General features: G+C 37.0%; 1 pseudogene across 1 annotated transcript; it reads left to right on the plus strand.

The window, feature by feature from the left end:
- The first annotated feature begins 964 nt into the window (after positions 1-964).
- Positions 965-14627, plus strand: LOC148354020 (lysophosphatidylserine lipase ABHD12-like; annotated as a pseudogene). The gene is made up of 13 exons (XR_015852548.1): positions 965-1103; positions 3360-3472; positions 3546-3651; positions 3724-3839; positions 7023-7053; positions 7151-7196; positions 7416-7546; positions 9517-9554; positions 9628-9707; positions 9784-9866; positions 9970-10048; positions 10926-11047; positions 12897-14627. The product of XR_015852548.1 is annotated as a lysophosphatidylserine lipase ABHD12-like (transcript).
- Positions 14628-18164: the final 3537 nt, after the last annotated feature.

Genomic DNA, 18164 nt, shown 5'->3' on the forward strand with positions numbered 1-18164 from the left:
GTATCGATCTCCTCGGCCTCTGGCTTCCTATCATTCCACGCCAGAATGCTGCCAAACGTGCATGACTTCCCATTTGCCGTACAATAAAAAGCTTGTGTGAGAAACATCACGCATTTGGGTCCGGATCCAGCTCCGGCTCTTGACAAAGGAGGCTATAAAAAGAAACAAAATCTTCTAAGGGCATGAAAATCCTCGCAAGTTGAAGTTTTAAAACCTTATCAATGATTGCAATTCCCCTCATTAAGAGATAATAAACCTTACAAACACAACACAGCACCGACTTACTCACAGCAAGACAGAGTATGTATGATAAGAACAAAGATAACTTGTGGAAATAAATTGATTGTATATGCAAAATAAACAACACAAGCATTTCACACAGCATCTTTTTTAGTTTTTTTTCTTCAGTTTCAGTAAATTCAGTGCTGCTCATTTTACATAGCTGTGTAAATAAAAAATGTAGCCTGATAACATAATTCATGAAATATGCAGAAAACGTAGAAATTAACAGATGTGAACTCAGATTTGATTTTAATCTGATTTCTTCTCCATTGTCTGCATCCACCTTCTAACTCCACAGTACCAGCTTAAGTCACATCACACCAAAGGTAAATAAAATGTATTTTTCTTCTCTACACGTATCTTTTTATACATAATTCAATTTATCAAGATAAATGTAAATGATTCACAACAAAATTAGTCATTGAAGTCATGCACTAGCAAGTGAGCCATGGTGGTCATAAAGTATTGCATTCATAACACTTCAACAAGAGCAACACAATATCGTCAATTAAAGCTACATTATGTCCTGTCTTGAAAAATTAAAATTAAAAAGTGAAACTACAGTCGAAATTTAAGTAATTTAGTGTGTCTTTCGATAACAAAACGTTGTTTTTGTTTTGGTTTCTGTTCACGAAGAGTGCCAAGTTATAACGTAAACTCCGCCCCCAAACTGAACTTTGAACTCTCGATTTTGATGAGAAAGGGCGTCCGCTGCAAAACGAACTGCCACTGCTCTTCAAAATGAGACAAAGAATCAAAAAGGAAACTTCAAAGTCCTCTGTGACCAAATCTGGAGCTCGAAAAAAGTACAAGAACACAGAGTAAGTTAAAAACAATGTTGGTTTGTGTGAGTCAGGAAGTTGCGCGCGTGACGTCACCGTCAAACTATAACGGTTATAATGCATTGCTGTATTGGACGTTATACCATAAAACCTTCTGTGCAAATGTGTATAATGCAAAATATTTCGTTTTAAGTTTACCTCTTCACTTGCTAGCCAGTTAGCTTCAAAGGCTGAATGCATTCACACGGAAGTTGGTGCTGTGTCCGGACTATTTATTCTACTTTAGGGAGTCTGGTGGAATAATGACCTCCTATATTTTTCCCGTGAGGGGTCTGAAGAAATCAGTCTTTCCACTCAAAGGGGCTCTTCTGTCATATTACAATGTTAATGGAAGGGGGGTGTATTGTTCATTAACTGCAAAAGTCTGGAGAGCGCCCTCTTTTGTGCTCTTGCCTCCCGCAAGGTCAAACTGATTTCAGTCTTGACTTCTCCATCACATCATTCAACTCTTTCATTCTATTATTACTTAGCAATCAGAATAGAAAAACTCATGATTGTTGTAATATTAAAATATGCTATTGTTAGCATTTTGCCCTAATAATAACTTCATTTTAAGGCATGATTATAGCTTTATTTAATTTAGACATGATCATAGAACTTTTGTTCAGTGGCGCGCAGTGCATTTCACACCTAGGCCTTCAGTAGTGCTATATCTGAATCAATCCAACCATTTTAGATTTCATGGATGTACATTTTCTACTGCAGCTACAGTTGTGACACATAAAAATGACTACATAGGAATGCAATATAGTATAGGAATTCAGGCACATTTTACTACATTTAAAAAAAAAAAAGCACAAAATCCATCCATATGGATCTGTCCTCCTCAGTCTTAGAGCTTATCTGTGGGTTTCATTTCCATCAAGAAGTTATTTTCCAGCCTATCCTGTTGTATTTCTGGCATATGTGTTTATTTGATTTAAGGCTAAAAGTGTCCTTTCAACAGAAGCAGTTGACAGGGTGATTAACCGCTGAGGGTTTTTAAGAGCCATTAGAAGGTGCTGATTCACCAACTCGGAATCTGATCGGCTAAACTTACAGCTCTTAATTTATGCCCCGGCCTGCAGAACTCATTTTGAAGATTTCTGACCAGGGCAACAAGTATTGGCTGAAATGTGGTTCATTAAATGTTTTAACATACAATCACACATCTGTAAGCAGCACAACCAATGGAAGAGCAATTAAAGGAAGCTAACAGAGAGTTTGGGATAAATTAATAAGTATTCATGGGCAAAATATAATTAAAATCACATGAGTCAGATATTTTTAGGCCAGCATAGAAGGCCTTGCAGGCCCTGACAGCCCACTATTGCTTTTGTTATTTTATAGTGCCATTTGTTTTGTAGTCAAATATGGCCTTGAATGTGACCATATCAAAACCGTTTGAGCCAGTTAGACCTTCGCTTAGTCTACGGTGAACAAGTACTAAAGTTTCTATTTCCTTATGTTAAGGTTTTCGGGACATGTCATGATGGCATGTCCGCCATTTTTATATCTTGGGTTTCGTTTTGAGCTGTCCTCCAAGTTGAAAAGTGATTCTCAGCCACCTTACTTCTTACACTTGGAAAGTTCTACAACCATTGTTTTTTAGCTCATTGGGGCTGGAATGTTCTGTGGTAAAAACTTTAAATGAACTTCTCATCTCTCCAGGTTTTTTTGTGTAAAATATTTTCTTACTACTTGGATACAAACGAATACACACCTGGACACAAACTAAGCTCAGGAGGTAAAGTGCTCGTTTTGGGATCAAGAGGTCACAGGTTCGATTCCCGGCTCCTCAGTGTATTCTGTCGAAGTGTTCTTGGGCAAGACACTGAATCCCTTATGTCCCGATAAGCAGGTAGTTGCCTTGCATGGCTGACGCTCTTACTAGTATGTGAGTGTGTGTGTGAATTGGTAAGTGTGAAGCACATTGTAAAGCACTTTAGGAGGTTTTCATTGACTTGAAAAGCGCTATATTGATGCTGACCATTTACATCTATATCCCTAGTATTCTTATACAGTACATGCATGTATGTACAGTACTGTATGTTTATTAATGTAGTCTTCCAATCACAGTAGTGATACCTGTAATAATTTTCTGTGTATATTATGCTTTTTATGGGGAGGGTTTGAGAACCTGAGGAAAATTAAAACACCAAAAATTGAATAGTATAAAATAAGTCTAACTTTAAATGTAAAAGCACTTTCTGGAGAAGTCTAATGAATCCACTGCTTTTTCCTGTCCTTGCTTAGGTCTCGGTGGACGAAGAGTAATTTATTTGCGCTCTTAGTCATCCTTATTTCGTTTCCTTTCCTTCTGATCACGGCACACAGATTACTCCAGCACCTTGTTTACCAGCACAGAGGTACGCAAATTCCCAATGCGGGCATATATCTTTGGTTTTCTATATAAAAAACGTGTTATTGTTTTGTTTGCAGTTAGGGTTCCATTCTTTATTGACCTCAGCCGACCTGTTGATTTCTCCCTAAATCACACCATCAATCTGTACTTAACACCAGAGGAAGGAATCTCTCTAGGTGTATGGTGAGTTGTGTGTCTAATTGTCATTAGAAAATCGAATTTTAAGTATTCAATTATTTGTACGACTTCTGCCAGGCACACGGTTCCTGAAAATCGAGCGAGGCACAAGGCAAAGATCTGTCATGGTACCAAAACACATTAGGTGATGGAAATCCAGTTTTTATATATCTACATGGGAACACAAATACTAGGTATGTTAGACCAGTGCTTTTCAACTTCCATTTTTATTAATTAAGCTTTAGTGAAGTTTTTTTTATAGCCAAGTACCCCAACTGACCAGTGCTTCACTGGGAATCTTACATATTGAATAGAAAAAAAAATATTTTTCTTATATTTAATTTTGAATTTACTCAAATAAAATCAATACAATAAAAAAGTACTGCATCATTGTGTTTTTCAATTTGAAAAGATAAAAATAAAAATCCTTCACATTAATGTTTTGTTTTTGTAGTACTTTGAGAAAAATAATTCTGAAACTGCAAGAAAAAAAGGTTGAAAATGAAATAAAATAAAATAGTTCCTAAAATGTGCATAATGATCTGACACTCAAACTCATCTCATCTCATTTGCTACACCGCTTATCCTCAGTAGGGTCGCGGGGGTGCTGGAGCCCATCCCAGCAATCATCGGGCAGTGGGCAGGGGACACCCTGAACTGGTTGCCAGCCAATCGCAGGGCACATGGGGACAGACAACTCACTCGCTCATTCATACGTAGGGACAATTCGGACCGGCTAATTCACCTGAAATGCATGTTTTTGGAATGTGGGAGGAAACCGGAGTGCCCGGAGGAAACCCACGCAAGCACGGGGAGAACATACAAACTCCGCACAGGAAGTCTGGAGCTGGATTTGAACCCACGCAGGAGGTTCCCAAGACATGAACTGTGCCGCACATGCGCTAACCACTGCCCCACCGTGCTGTCCACACTCAAACTCATTTTACGAATAATATAAATAAAAATAAATACAGGGAGTGCAGAATTATTAGGCAAGTTGTATTTTTGAGGATTAATTTTATTATTGAACAACAACCATGTTCTTAATGAACCCAAAAGTCTCATTAATATCAAAGCTGAATATTTTGGATGTTGGAGTGGGGCTTTTTTAGTTTTAGCTATTTTAGGAGGATATCTGTGTGTGCAGGTGACTATTACTGTGCATAATTATTAGGCAACTTAACAAAAAACAAATGTATACCCATTTCAATTATTTATTTTCATCAGGGAAACCAATATAACAGCTCAACATTCACAAATATACATTTCTGACATTCAAAAACAAAACAAAAACAAATCAGTGACCAATATAGCCACCTTTCTTTGCAAGGACACTCAAAAGCCTGCCATCCATGGATTCTGTCAGTGCTTTGATCTGTTCACGATCAACATTGCGTGCAGCAGCAACCACAGCCTCCCAGACACTGTTCAGAGAGGTGTACTGTTTTCCCTCCTTGTAAATCTCACATTTGATGAGGGACCACAGGTTCTCTATGGGGTTCAGATCAGGTGAACAAGGAGGCCATGTCATTAGTTTTTCTTCTTTTAGACCCTTTCTTGCCAGCCACGCTGTGGAGTACTTGGATGCGTGTGATGGAGCGTTGTCCTGCATGAAAATCATGTTTTTCTTGAAGGATGCGGACTTCTTCCTGTACCACTGCTTGAAGAAGGTGTCTTCCAGAAACTGGCAGTAGGACTGGGAGTTGAGCTTGAGTCCATCCTCAACCCGAAAAGGCCCCACAAGCTCATCTTTGATGATACCAGCCCATACCAGTACCCCACCTCCACCTTGCTGGCGTCTGAGGCGGACTGGAGCTCTCTGCCCTTTACCGATCCAGCCACGGGCCCATCCATCTGGCCCATCAAGACTCACTCTCATTTCATCAGTCCATAAAACCTTAGAAAAATCCGTCTTGAGATTTTTCTTGGCCCAGTCTTGACGTTTCAGCTTGTGTGTCTTGTTCAGTGGTGGTCGTTTTTCAGCCTTTCTTACCTTGGCCATGTCTCTGAGTATTGCACACCTTGTGCTTTTGGGCACTCCAGTGATGTTGCAGCTCTGAAATATGGCAAAACTGGTGGCAAGTGGCATCTTGGCAGCTGTACGCTTGACTTTTCTCAGTTCACGGGCAGTTATTTTGCGCCTTGGTTTTTCTACACGCTTCTTGCGACCCTGTTGACTATTTTGAATGTAACGCTTGATTGTTCGATGATCACGCTTCAGAAGCTTGGCAATTTTAAGAGTGCTGCATCCTTCTGCAAGATATCTCACTATTTTTGACTTTTCAGAGCCTGTCAAGTCCCTCTTCTGACCCATTTTGCCAAAGGAAAGGAAGTTGCCTAATAATTATGCACACCTGATATAGGGTGTTGATGTCATTAGACCACACCCCTTCTCATTACAGAGATGCACATCACCTGATATGCTTAATTGGTAGTAGGCTTTCGAGCCTATACAGCTTGGAGTAAGACAACATGCATAAAGAGGATGATGTGGTCAAAATACTCATTTGCCTAATAATTCTGCACTCCCTGTATAATATATTAAGAAAAAAAATCCTCTGATAAGGGCAGCACGGCGTCGCAGTGGTTAGTGCGTGTGCAGCACAGTTCTGAGGTCATGAGATGGAACCTCCTTTGTGGAGTTTGGATGTTCTCCCCATGCTTGCGTGGGATTCCTCCGGGCACTCCGGTTTCCTCCCACATTCCAAAAAAAACCATGAATTTTAGGTTAATTGGCCGGTCCAAATTGTCCTTAGATGTGAATGATCGAGCGAATTGTCTGTTCCTGTGTGCCCTGCGACTGGCTGGCAACCAGTTCAGGATGTCTCTTGCCCACTGCCCGAAGACAGCTGAGGAATTTTCTCTCATTTTAAGAAGTTTTTCCCTATTTTATTGTGTATTCAACTTGTATAAAACTTATTTTAATAATTATTATTATTTTTAAAAATATTAGTTATTTATTGAATCATTTTAATATCAGATCTTTCATTTTAAGATTATTTTCCTTAATTCAAGGTTCAAAAAGGTAAAAACAAAAAGGCCAATAATGAATATAAATGAATACGAATTTAGTTAAAACACAGTCATGGAGTAATGAGGGAGCCCCTTTTAAAGTTCTTTATTTTTTTTTTAATTCAAAATTCCTTATTTTTATATTATCACCCTTAACTTGTTTTTTTTAAATCTGGTATTTTATGTTGTACCAAAAAAATTACACTTTTTAATTTGAGAATTTGACATGTTGACAATAAATAATATTCTTAGTGCCTAATTGTACCACCAGTTGTATCTCTTGCTCCAATTGAGAACCACTGTGTAGGTTTGTGGGGAAGAATGGGAAAATACAAATTCTACTGTATTTTTTACCCTTGCAACAGGGCAGCTTCTCACCGGGTGGGAGTTGCAAAAGTGAGTTGATACCCACAACAATCTATTTATTTCTTACCATTTATATTTCAGTTAGTCAAAAAAGCATTATTGGCAAGTAAGACACAATTTCCAACAGGTATTGAGTGCCCTCGGTTACCACGTGGTGATGCCTGACTACAGAGGTCGGTGAAAATAAAGATTTACATAACTTATTTACGTTTTTAATTTCAATCGGTTGCAATCATTCCCTTCACATTGATCCTTTTGTTTTCTCCAGATAATTGAAAAGCTTAGATAAGCGTTAACAGGCAATCAAGAAGAAATTTTGCCTTTGCATGAGCGCCATCTTGTGACGACAAGAGAAAACCACATCTAAGTGTCTTGGGCGGACTCTTTGACAGGTTTTGGAGATTCAAGCGGGGAGCCAACTGAAACTGGACTCACTACAGATGTCCTTTATCTGTACAACTGGGGTCAAAGAACGCAGTGGGGACAGCCTGGTGGTCTTATGGGGACACTCTCTTGGTACTGGGTCAGTTGATAAGTAATTTGTTTGGCTAACCATTGTTTTTTTCCAGGGTCATTTTCTGAAAATCAAACCTGAGGAAAAATAGCACTCTGTTGCACAATATTTCTCATATCACTCTCAGAAAAAGTTGAACTCAGGATACAATTTAAATACACCAAAGGTAGATTTTTGTAGACTTTGTGCCACTTATTAACTCAGTCTTTAAATACTCATGAAACATGTTGGAGCATAAATGACAAGTGACATCAAAAACAGTGGATATGACGAAATAAAATTGACTGTTTCACTGTGTAATTAATCATCCATGTGGTTATTGTGAAAATAAATTAAATCAAATTATGTTTATTTGTACAGCCCTTTATCACAAGGAGTCTCAAAGGGCTGCACATACCACAGATTATTGCGAACTACTTTTTCTCTTTTTCCCCTCTATCTATTTCTCTTTTCCCTTCTCTCTCTTTTCTCCCTTTCCTTGCTTTTTTCTCTCCCTTTTCCATTTCCTCTCCCTTTCTCTTTCTCTATTTTTCTCTCTCTTTCTCCTTTCTCTATTTACCTCTTTTTCTTCTATTATCACATTCTTTTTTCTCTTTTCTCTCTTATGCTTTCGCTCTTTCTATTTCTCCGTCCCTCCCTTTTCTTCTCGTTTTTTCTTCTCTTTTTCTCAATATTTTCTTTCTTACAGATAGTTTTTTAATAGATATACTAACTTGCCATCCCACAATGCGTCTCATCATCATACAAATATACGTAAAACAAATCTATTGCCTTAGGAAATATATACAGTAATCCCTCGGTTATCGCGCTAAATGGGGAACAAAACCACCCGCGAAAAGTGAAAATCCGCGAAGTAGCGACGCCCCTTCAAAAATGCTTTAAAAATATATATATTTTTTTTTAATTATTATTTTATTTTATTATTATTTTTTAGACCTGCGAAGCTCTGAACCCGCGAACGTGAAACCGCAAAGTAGTGAGGTCCCACTGTATTGGCATCACAAAGAAACTTGTATCCGATTGTCAGAAAAGCTTGCTTGTTTTAAGTGTATATTGGTTTCTTTTCGAAATATTTTACCACTTTTTGTAGTAAAATAAGAATGTGTCCTGAAAACTATGAAAATGTGTCTCATCTATTGGATGGTAGCTCTTTTTGCTCATTTAACTATATTTAGGTGACTATTACAATTAAAAAAGATTGTCAACCATTTGCTAGACGATGTAACTTTGCTTATAAGAAGTCTTTTTTTATGCAGTGTGGTTATATAAAAGGCATTGGCTACATTCCTCAGGGGGAATCGTGGTTTGCTTTCTTTCTTAATTTATTAAAATCTTTGGCAACTAACACATTTTCATTGTTCCGACTTAATGTGTTAATTTTTCAGTCTTGAAACTTAAAGGGACATCGTGGATTATTTAGCGGGTCATGGTTGCAAAAAAACCCTTAACGAATTAAAATCTAAATTTGAATAAAAAACAAATAAACGTAAATCATCATTTAAACATGCATTTTGAAAATTGCGTTCAAAAAGGTCCTTTGTTAGTCAAAACCCCCAAAGTAGAACGCTTTCTCTATTTATTTATTTACAGAAACAAAATATTTTTCCATTATCAAAAAAAAAATGCCAGGGAGCTACAAGGGAGGATTTAGTCGCTCCAGAGCAAGTTTAGCGGGTAGAGAAGTCCAACTTTGTTGGCGATAGAAAGCATCTTCCTCTCCCTTTTGTCGGTCCAGAGTGTTTGTTTACCTGATGAAACTTGACGGGTAGGTGGGATTTATATGGACAGAGCATGACATTTTTATGTGGGTTTTTGTGAATGTGTTGTTTTTTTTTAATCCTTCGGCACCTTAAACATTTTTATGATTCCCGCTGAATGTGTTTCTTTTTCAGTTTTTAAAATATAACAAAATAAGAAAAAAATCCCAGCAAACTATTGCTACAGAGTGTCTGAATCCCGCACTATTTGTGTCTTTGCAGTGTCTCCACCAACGCTGCAGTGAAATTATTGAGTGAAGGTGGGTCAAAATCCACTCCAGATACTAGTTAAGATATCTATTTAACAGAGTTGTATTGCAATTGCGTCGACAGGTACCGTTTTGGATGGGTTGATTCTTGAAGGCACCTTTCATATGCCTTACGAGAAACTACTTGGACATGTGTTTTCATGGGTAAGTTTTGCCCAAATTTGTTTCACTAAATAATATATAATACGAAACAAAATAATGTTTATTTACATTTTTGAAGTATTACTGGAGGATTCCTGGCTGGGGATACCTTTTTCCAGAGCCATGGGCTGCCAATAAAATAGTCTTTCCCACTGAGCAAAAGTAAGTATTTATAATAAAGCGAGGCAATGTATTACTTGTTAAAATTATTCATTTAGATTGCAATTTGGTATAACTCTTACTCAGGTTTTGATTTGTTTTTCAGTTTGAAACAGATAAAAAGCCCACTCCTCTTTCTTCATGCTGAAGACGATTGGATAGTTCCCATTCGGGCTGCTCAACATGTATGACGACGGACATTTCGATGTGTCAAACTCATGGCCCGTGGGACAAACGTGGCCTGTGAGACAATGCTGAGAAAAGCACGAGAGAAAAATGAGCTGAATCGCGTCAAACAATGACTTGCAGTTTTAAATATGTCCACTGAATGTCACATAAACCGGGCACCACCCTCAAAGCACCCACTATTTCTCTATTTGTTGACCACCATTATTCAACCAGAGACCATTGTGGCAACCCATCTCAATGTTTTTTTTACTTCAAAGAAATTCACGGACGTGTTGGTTAAGGCAATACAAAACATATATCAATTTTTTCAAAAGCACCTGGGTGTGTTTGCAGAAGCTTTAGAACCTTTGTATAATATACATGAACTCTAAAGGAAAAGTTTCCATATTCAGGTGAACATTGTCGTAAAATAGAAAACGCAGAAATACTTTAAAATCATTAATTTTGTGTTAGCATGCTTTTTTTTTGTCACTTTCCAGTCCACACAAGTTTCCGCGAGTTGAAATAACTGTAGTAAACATTAATTTAATCGTTGGTTTACTTTTTTATGTCTAACACATGAACAGTTGAAAACCACTACAAAGGATTAAATCTTAGTAAAGGAAAAACAAAATAAGGGAAAAAAAACATCAATAATTGTTTTATAATCAAATCTTACATCTCTGATTCATAATTTAACTGTGAGCCCCCAAAAATAGACGCCCAGCTAAGGCACACTTTCTTACTGGGTACTAGTCCGGCTCCCGTGAGAAAACTTTTTTCTACCATGTGGCCCCCGGACTGAAGTGAGTTTGACACCCCGATTTAGATATTTACCAAATGTGAACTAGCTTTGTTGAAATACCTAAATATGTGTTTTTCATTTCTCACCAGTTGTATGAGGTGGCCGTGAGTGCTCAGAACGCAGAGCGAGTCAAGCTTGTGTCTTTTGAAGGTGCTTTGGGGTATATCCACAACGGATTATACAAAGACTCTCGTCTGCCAGACATCATAAAGTAAGGAAAATATTTCCCTAATTACACTCCCTTTTCTAATTATAAGTGTTCAGTGAAGGAAAATAAATAACACTGAGAATAGAAAAAAAATTCACACCCGTACTTTACACTGGCCACAATGCTCATTTTGATCCATTTTAGAATCAACTTTTTTAATATAATATCTCACAAGAAGGTCTCTTCAGCGCTCATATTTTCAATGGGGTTTAGGTCTGAGGACATGGAAGGTCTCCAACCTTTTCAAGCTGAGTGCTACTTTTTGTTACTAATTAGCGCAAAGGGCACCCATTTTTATATGAATTTCTAAAATAGCAACTTTGCTAGATGGCTTGCTAAATAACTAAAAAGTAGCTTGATAGTTAGCTGGAAAAGTAAACGGGTAAAAAACTAAAAAGGGGGCTATCGAGCTAAAAGGGTAAAAAGCCAACTAAATAACCAGCTAAAATGCTTAAAAAACCTAGATAGCATGCAAGAAAGCAGGCCAACATTTATCTTGATAACCAGCAAAAAAGATCAAATTGGACAGATAGCATGCAAATATCTAAAAAGCTAGCTGGATAGCTTGCTAAATAGCTAAAAATGTAGGACAATACCTACAAAGCTAAAAATGTAGCTAGAGTGCTAGCTTGTTCGCTTTATAAAATCCATAAATTCGAACTTAGTTTTTTGTATTTTCTGTAAAATAAATCAATAAAAATATATGTTTTATGAATGTGTTTAATAAATGAATGGATTATCATTCTAATCTCCTATTAGTTGCTTAAAAATAATTATCATGAATAGATTTTTTTCATGGAATAATTTCCAGTTCATGGAGAAGTCCATGAACTGGAAATTATTCATTTAAATTTCTAAAATAACAATTTATCATCTTATTACCAGGTTAACTATCAAAAGATAGCGTAAATAGACTTAACCAGTAAAATAATAAATTTACTAGAAAATCAAAGTGACCCAGCACTGGCGAACTATTGTCAGAACACCATGTTGCAGGTCCTTGAACTAAATGATGCGGCTATTGAACCATTTGTGCCATTTTTAATATAAGAGAGCAAATACATACGTTTTAGTATCAGAACTTGATTAGATGGCTCAATTATTGTGAAGTGTGCTGTAAATAACTTTGACTTTCTTTTAAGGGACCGTGTGTATTTTTTAGCACCTTGTGGTGGTAAAAAAAAAATTGCATTCATTACCGTATTTTCGAACAAACGGGCACACCAAAAAACTGAATACAGTATATGCTTGAAATTTGCATGTGTGCCTTATCGTACAAAAATATGATGAATATAATTGGAAATGCATAATTACAAATAAATGCCTTTAACGTAACGAAACCGGTCATGAATGTTGATTTAGTTGATTTATTTGAAAAACTACATTTCCTAATATTCAGGTTCTATGAAATACATTTATTTGTTTATTTTTCCTAATCTTTGAAAAATTCATGTGTCATATACTCCAGTGTGCCTTAGATATTAAAATCTTTCACAAATTTTTTTTTTTCTGTCTGCCTTAGAAACGCCTTAAAATTGTGTAATTTAAAAAAAGACATGAACTGTTATAAAAACATGCATTTTGTAAAAGACTCCTAGGTCGAGAAATTTGTTTTTTTTTTTCCATAATATGAGACTTACCTGGAGGAACCTGATATAGTTGTCCACCATCTTGCTGCTACACATACCCCAAAACTTCAAAAACCCTGAGCAAAAACGGGGAATAAAATGGTGCTTGATGGTGTCTTTGAGCATCCGTAGTCTGTCTTCTTATTGTGACATCTAGTGGCCAAATAACACACACGGTGCCTTTTAGGAGTAGTGGCTTAACAAAGCTTTGCTTTTTTCAACAGAACGTTTGTATCGTCTTTGTAAGAAGGAAAGACGCCTCCACCAGAACTTCAATGTTTGTATCACAGTGATCTGATATTTGATTCGGAAGTAAGATCGGGCCTTGGAGATTCAGCTGGACCCAACCCAGGCCAGCGGGTATTAAAGCCTGACCCAGCCCGAGCCCGACTAATTTACTTGATTTGCAGGCCCGAGCCTGAAGCATACCCGATGTTTCAGATTTTATTTGTGAGGACTTGTAAGTAGGGTGGTGATTTATGATAACAAATTAAGGCCTGCCTTTTGTAAAGTAATCTATGTTAAACAAGACTGTCTTAACATTTACATCATTTCTGTGTCTGCAAAGTTAAGATCTTTCGTTCGGACCCAGAGCCGGCCCAAAATTTGGGGCGGGTTCGGGCTTAAGATGTCTATCATTAAGTCGGGTCGGTCGGGCTTCTCTCGTGCTGTTTTTTATTTGTTTTAGTTGTTGTTGTTGATGTCTTTTTTTTTTTTTTTTTTTTTTTTTTTTTTAACTTTGTGGAAGATCAACACAGCATGCACTTACTTTTACTCAAGTCATTATTTTGATAAAGAAGGTTATTACCGAATTATCAGTTTAACTCAAAAACATTAAATCCAAAGAAATTCTCCCACTTAGTGTTGGGGTATAAGATGTGCGGCTTCCTCTCTCCAACTCCCTCACGTCAGACGTCATTTTCGCTTCTTACCAATAGCTTAAAAGCTTTACAAACATTTTTTCTGTTTTTGTGGCTGAATCTTTCACTATTTGCAACCTGTAATCTGCAGAATTTGAATTTCTTTTCGGTTCCATTTTGTTCAGTTTCACTTTTGTTTGCTGCACGTCGCCAAAATGCGCATTTATGCGCCACACCGTTCATTAAGGCGCTGCACTTGCAGTGCGCACTTGAATGACATTTTACACCCGACCCAAGCCTAAATTCGTGTCGGACTCTGGCTCGGGCTAAAGATCTTACACATGGTTTTTTAAAATCTCAAATACAGTGTGCCATTTATGGTATGTATTGGCTTATACACGTGATGAATAGCGATACTACAAACAATACGACATTTAAATATTTGTAACTTTTTATCTGGGCAGAACACAAAAGCTGTAAAATACAATTACATAATCATGTGCCCAAAGAGAGTAGACTGAAGAAGTATTAGGTGCCCATTCCATTTTTTTCCGGCAGAAAATACAGATTTAAAATCAAAAGTGTAAAAAAAAACTTTATCCCTTTCAGGGTCTGTAAATATCCCGCTAGCACCTCTTATAACATTTAATACTTCATGAAATATCGTGAATTTATTTTCACTACATTTGTAAAAAATACACATTGTATGTATTTTTTTCTAAATTGATAAAAAAAACAGGGACATTTTTAAGGTCATCTCAAAATCATTCCATAAATGAATACCGTTTCGGGTGGCACAATAGCTTTTCAATGTTGTAGTAGAATATTGCACTGAGAAGTTATGGATTCCCCTTTAATGATAAGTGTAAATAAGAATATCCAGCTGCTGTGATTTTCCTGCTTCATTATAAAGTGTGAGATTTTTTTTTCCAAATGACAGATTTGAATGACAACTGTTTTATTTTTAAACATTTTATAAATTTTTAAAGATATTTTGACATGTCTGTGGAAGCTATTCCACCAATGGCTGTAACTGTCGTGAATAACTATTAGCTTGTTGTATGTGTCAAATAATATCAGCCTACTTTACTGCAACTCTGGCAATCATTCTTTTATCACCACAACACATGCATTTATTTTTTCCATCCACTGTCTGCAACCTCAGTGGAACTGTTTGAATCTAGGCTTAAAACACACTTCTATTCTATAGCATATGAATAACCTATATTTTATGTTGACAATATCTCTATACTATTTGTACTTGTCAAGTCAAGTCATCTTTATTTGTATAGCCCTAAATCACGAAGAGTCTCAGAGGGCTTCACAGATTATTACACTATATTACACAGACTATTTTTCAGCCGACAAGAAGAGTAGGTTATTCATATGCTATGGAGTAGAAGTGAGTTTTAAGTTTAGATTTAAACATTTCCACTGAGGTTGCAGATCGAATCTCAGGGGGAAGAGCATTCCACAGCACCGGTGCCCGGATGGAGAACGCTCTCGAACCAGCAGAACACTTCTTTGCTCTTGGGATCACCAGAAGACCGGCACTCTCAGATCGTAGGCTTCGGACCGGGACATAGGGGCAAATCAGATCTGAAAGATAAGAGGGAGCAAGTCCATGTATGATTTTGTACAGTACTAAGAGAACCTTGAAGTCACATCTATGGCTAACTGGGAGCCAATGCAGGTTAGCCAAAATCGGTGTTATGTGATCGTACTTTTTTGTCCTAGTTAAAAGCCTCGCTGCGGCATTTTGTACCAGCTGAAGAGACTTGATTCTAGACTTCGGGAGACCAGAGAGTAGTGCATTACAGTAATCGAGACAGGAGGTAACAAATGCATGAATTATAATTTCCGCATCAGACTGAGACAGTATTGAACGGATTTTAGCAATGTTACGAAGATGGAAGAAAGCGGTTCTAGTAATTTTCTTTACATGCATTTCAAAGGATAGATCAGGCTCAAATATGACACCTAAATTTTTAACTGAGTCACTCTGTGTGATGTGACATTTGTCAATGTTCACAGCGGTTTTTGAGAATAAGTCACGGCATTTAGATAGACCAATGACTAACATTTCGGTCTTTTAAGAGTTAAGACGCAAGAAATTGAGTGACATCCACTCTTTTATCTCAATGAGGCAGGCCTCCAAATTTCCACAGTTTAGTGTGGGGGATTCCTCCAACGGAAGATATAGTTATAGTTATACTTGCGGCATCTATTGCAGCCTGGTCATCCTGGAAGGGGGATTACCTCATGTGCGGTCCTTTCTCAAGGTTTTTTCATTTTTCTCATGTTGAGGTTTTTGAGTTTTTCCTTGCCCTTATGTAGGTTTTAGATCAGGAGATGGTTTCACGATAGTATGTGGTTTGCAATAATCTGTGGTCTGTGCAGCCCTTTGTGATTAAGGGCTATACAAATAAACATGACTTGACTTAAATTAATCACTCGCATAATATCAGAAATTGGCTTTTCAATAAATTAGACTGTTTCTTTTACTGGAAATTTTGTCAAGTTATTAACCAGCTTTCCAGATTCTGGTTTTCAGTACTTTTCCCTCACAGTCATATTTCCTTATGAAGTACAGGTGAGTGCATTGAGTAATCATGAAAGTTATGCTTTTTTTCTAATTTAAAATTGAGGTACTTTATGTCTGCAGCACACTAATGTCCACAAGTACACTTGTTGAAAAATACTAATTTAGTTAGATTGATTGGCACTGTGAAATAACTTTATTTGGATCCGCATTATTAATTTTTTACAAACCCCATAAAAATGTTTGTCAAGACCGAATAAAAATTGTTTCTTTTTAAGAAGCGTTTGTGTTTTTTTTAATCGTTAACATTTTATCCTTTAAACCAGGGGTCTCAAACCAAATTATCTTGGGGGCCGCCGGAGCTAGAGTGGTGAACAAAACTATTTCCCGCTTGCAAAAACTTTTGCTAGTAAATCAACACACCATTATATTTTCTTGTGCAGCACATTCTCTTCAAGTTAAGCAGCTGTTGGCGCTATTGGTTTGGGGCATTACCGTCCCTCCTGCCAATCATAGTTTGTGAAACTAGCGATGTTTCCCAAGGCCTGCCAGCAGGGGCTGACTCCAACTTGGAAGCTGATTTGCTAAAGCAACAGCTTTATTGAAGATTTATGCTACGTAGGGCTGTCACCTTTAAGACATACTCGTCTAATCTAAAATAATTTTCATATTTTAGAATAATTTTCATCTATGCAAATATTTTTCACAGTTGCAAGCAAACACAACCAATATCAAGCAGTATTTGGAGTCCAGGCACCGTATCAGCTTGGAAAGAATGGCAAACAGTCCATGAGATGCAGATTGTCAATTGTATATACGTGAGTGACGTCTACACACGACTTACAAAATACAAACGACGTTGGAAAATGGTGCACACTAACAGATAGTATTACACTGTACATTGCTACTAAAATTCTGATGTCATGTTAACAGAGCTTAATTGAATTTTTTCAGTTTGTAAGAAAAACTATTTTTACTTAGTTACAGGCCTTCTTTTACTGTGTACTAGTCTTTGTTTTGAAAACTGGAGAACTAGAAGCAGAAAAAAGAGACATTTTTCTACTGCTGGTAACTGCATTCACTTTAAATGTGTTCAAGTCTTAAAAACTTAAAGCAATGCAAAGGGACATTAATCTGCTTTGCTGCTGTATTCACTTTAAGTGTGTGTGATGAAATTCTCGTATTTTTTTGGCGTATGTGCACCTTATTTTTGTGCGTTATTCAAAAGTATTATTACTGAACAGTTGACTTATTAAGGTAAACAGTTTATGTAATATTAAGCTAATATTATACTAGCATATAATGCAGGGGAGGGGGATGACAATATATTCGTAACTGTGGTTATTAGTGTGACAATTGTCTCCAGAAATTCCTAATCGTGACAGCCCTAATGTTTCGCTACACGGCCTTCAGGATTTCTAAAGAAGGCCTCCTGGTAGATTCCTTAACTGAGCAACAACTAATGAATAAAAGGTGATTTGTTAAATGCTATCACGAAAGCACACATCTGGATGCAGAGAGAAGCAATAAAAGGAATCTTATAGACAATTCATGACGTGATTTAGATACTTTTTGGCCAGCAGAGAAGGCTTTGTATACCCTGGCGGCCTTTAACTCTCAAATACATAACACAAAAACAATTGGTTCAGCATCTTTATTATTAACAGTATTTCCCCACTTGCAGTACATTCACTTATGTTTATTATATGTGGCTGATTATGTTTTTAAAAAATGGCATAATTTTTTGTACGGTGTACACCATTTGAAATGATAAAAAATACTATATAATACGAGGGAAGTGTAAGTTGTCATGCATGCCTATGACTACTGAAAATTAAATAAAATAAGAAATCATATAGAAAAAAAAATTGGATACTGTTTGATTTTGGTATCTTTAATTGATAATCGTGAATCTCCGGTCCCTAGCAATCGGGTGACGTGGCTGCGCACGAAACGTAGGCACAGTTTCCTTATTCATGGGTTCCTTCTTCGCTCTCCATCGTAATTGGATGCAAAGGGTCACGTGGCTTGCTTCAGCCAATGGAAAGTGCGTCCGATGAGTAATCGTAAGCACCTACGCCATACGCGTA

The sequence above is a fragment of the Urocampus carinirostris genome, chromosome 13 (genome assembly GCF_059441175.1).
Source record: "Urocampus carinirostris isolate Australia breed hairy pipefish chromosome 13, RoL_Ucar_1.0, whole genome shotgun sequence".
NCBI classification, from domain to species: Eukaryota; Metazoa; Chordata; class Actinopteri; order Syngnathiformes; family Syngnathidae; genus Urocampus; species Urocampus carinirostris.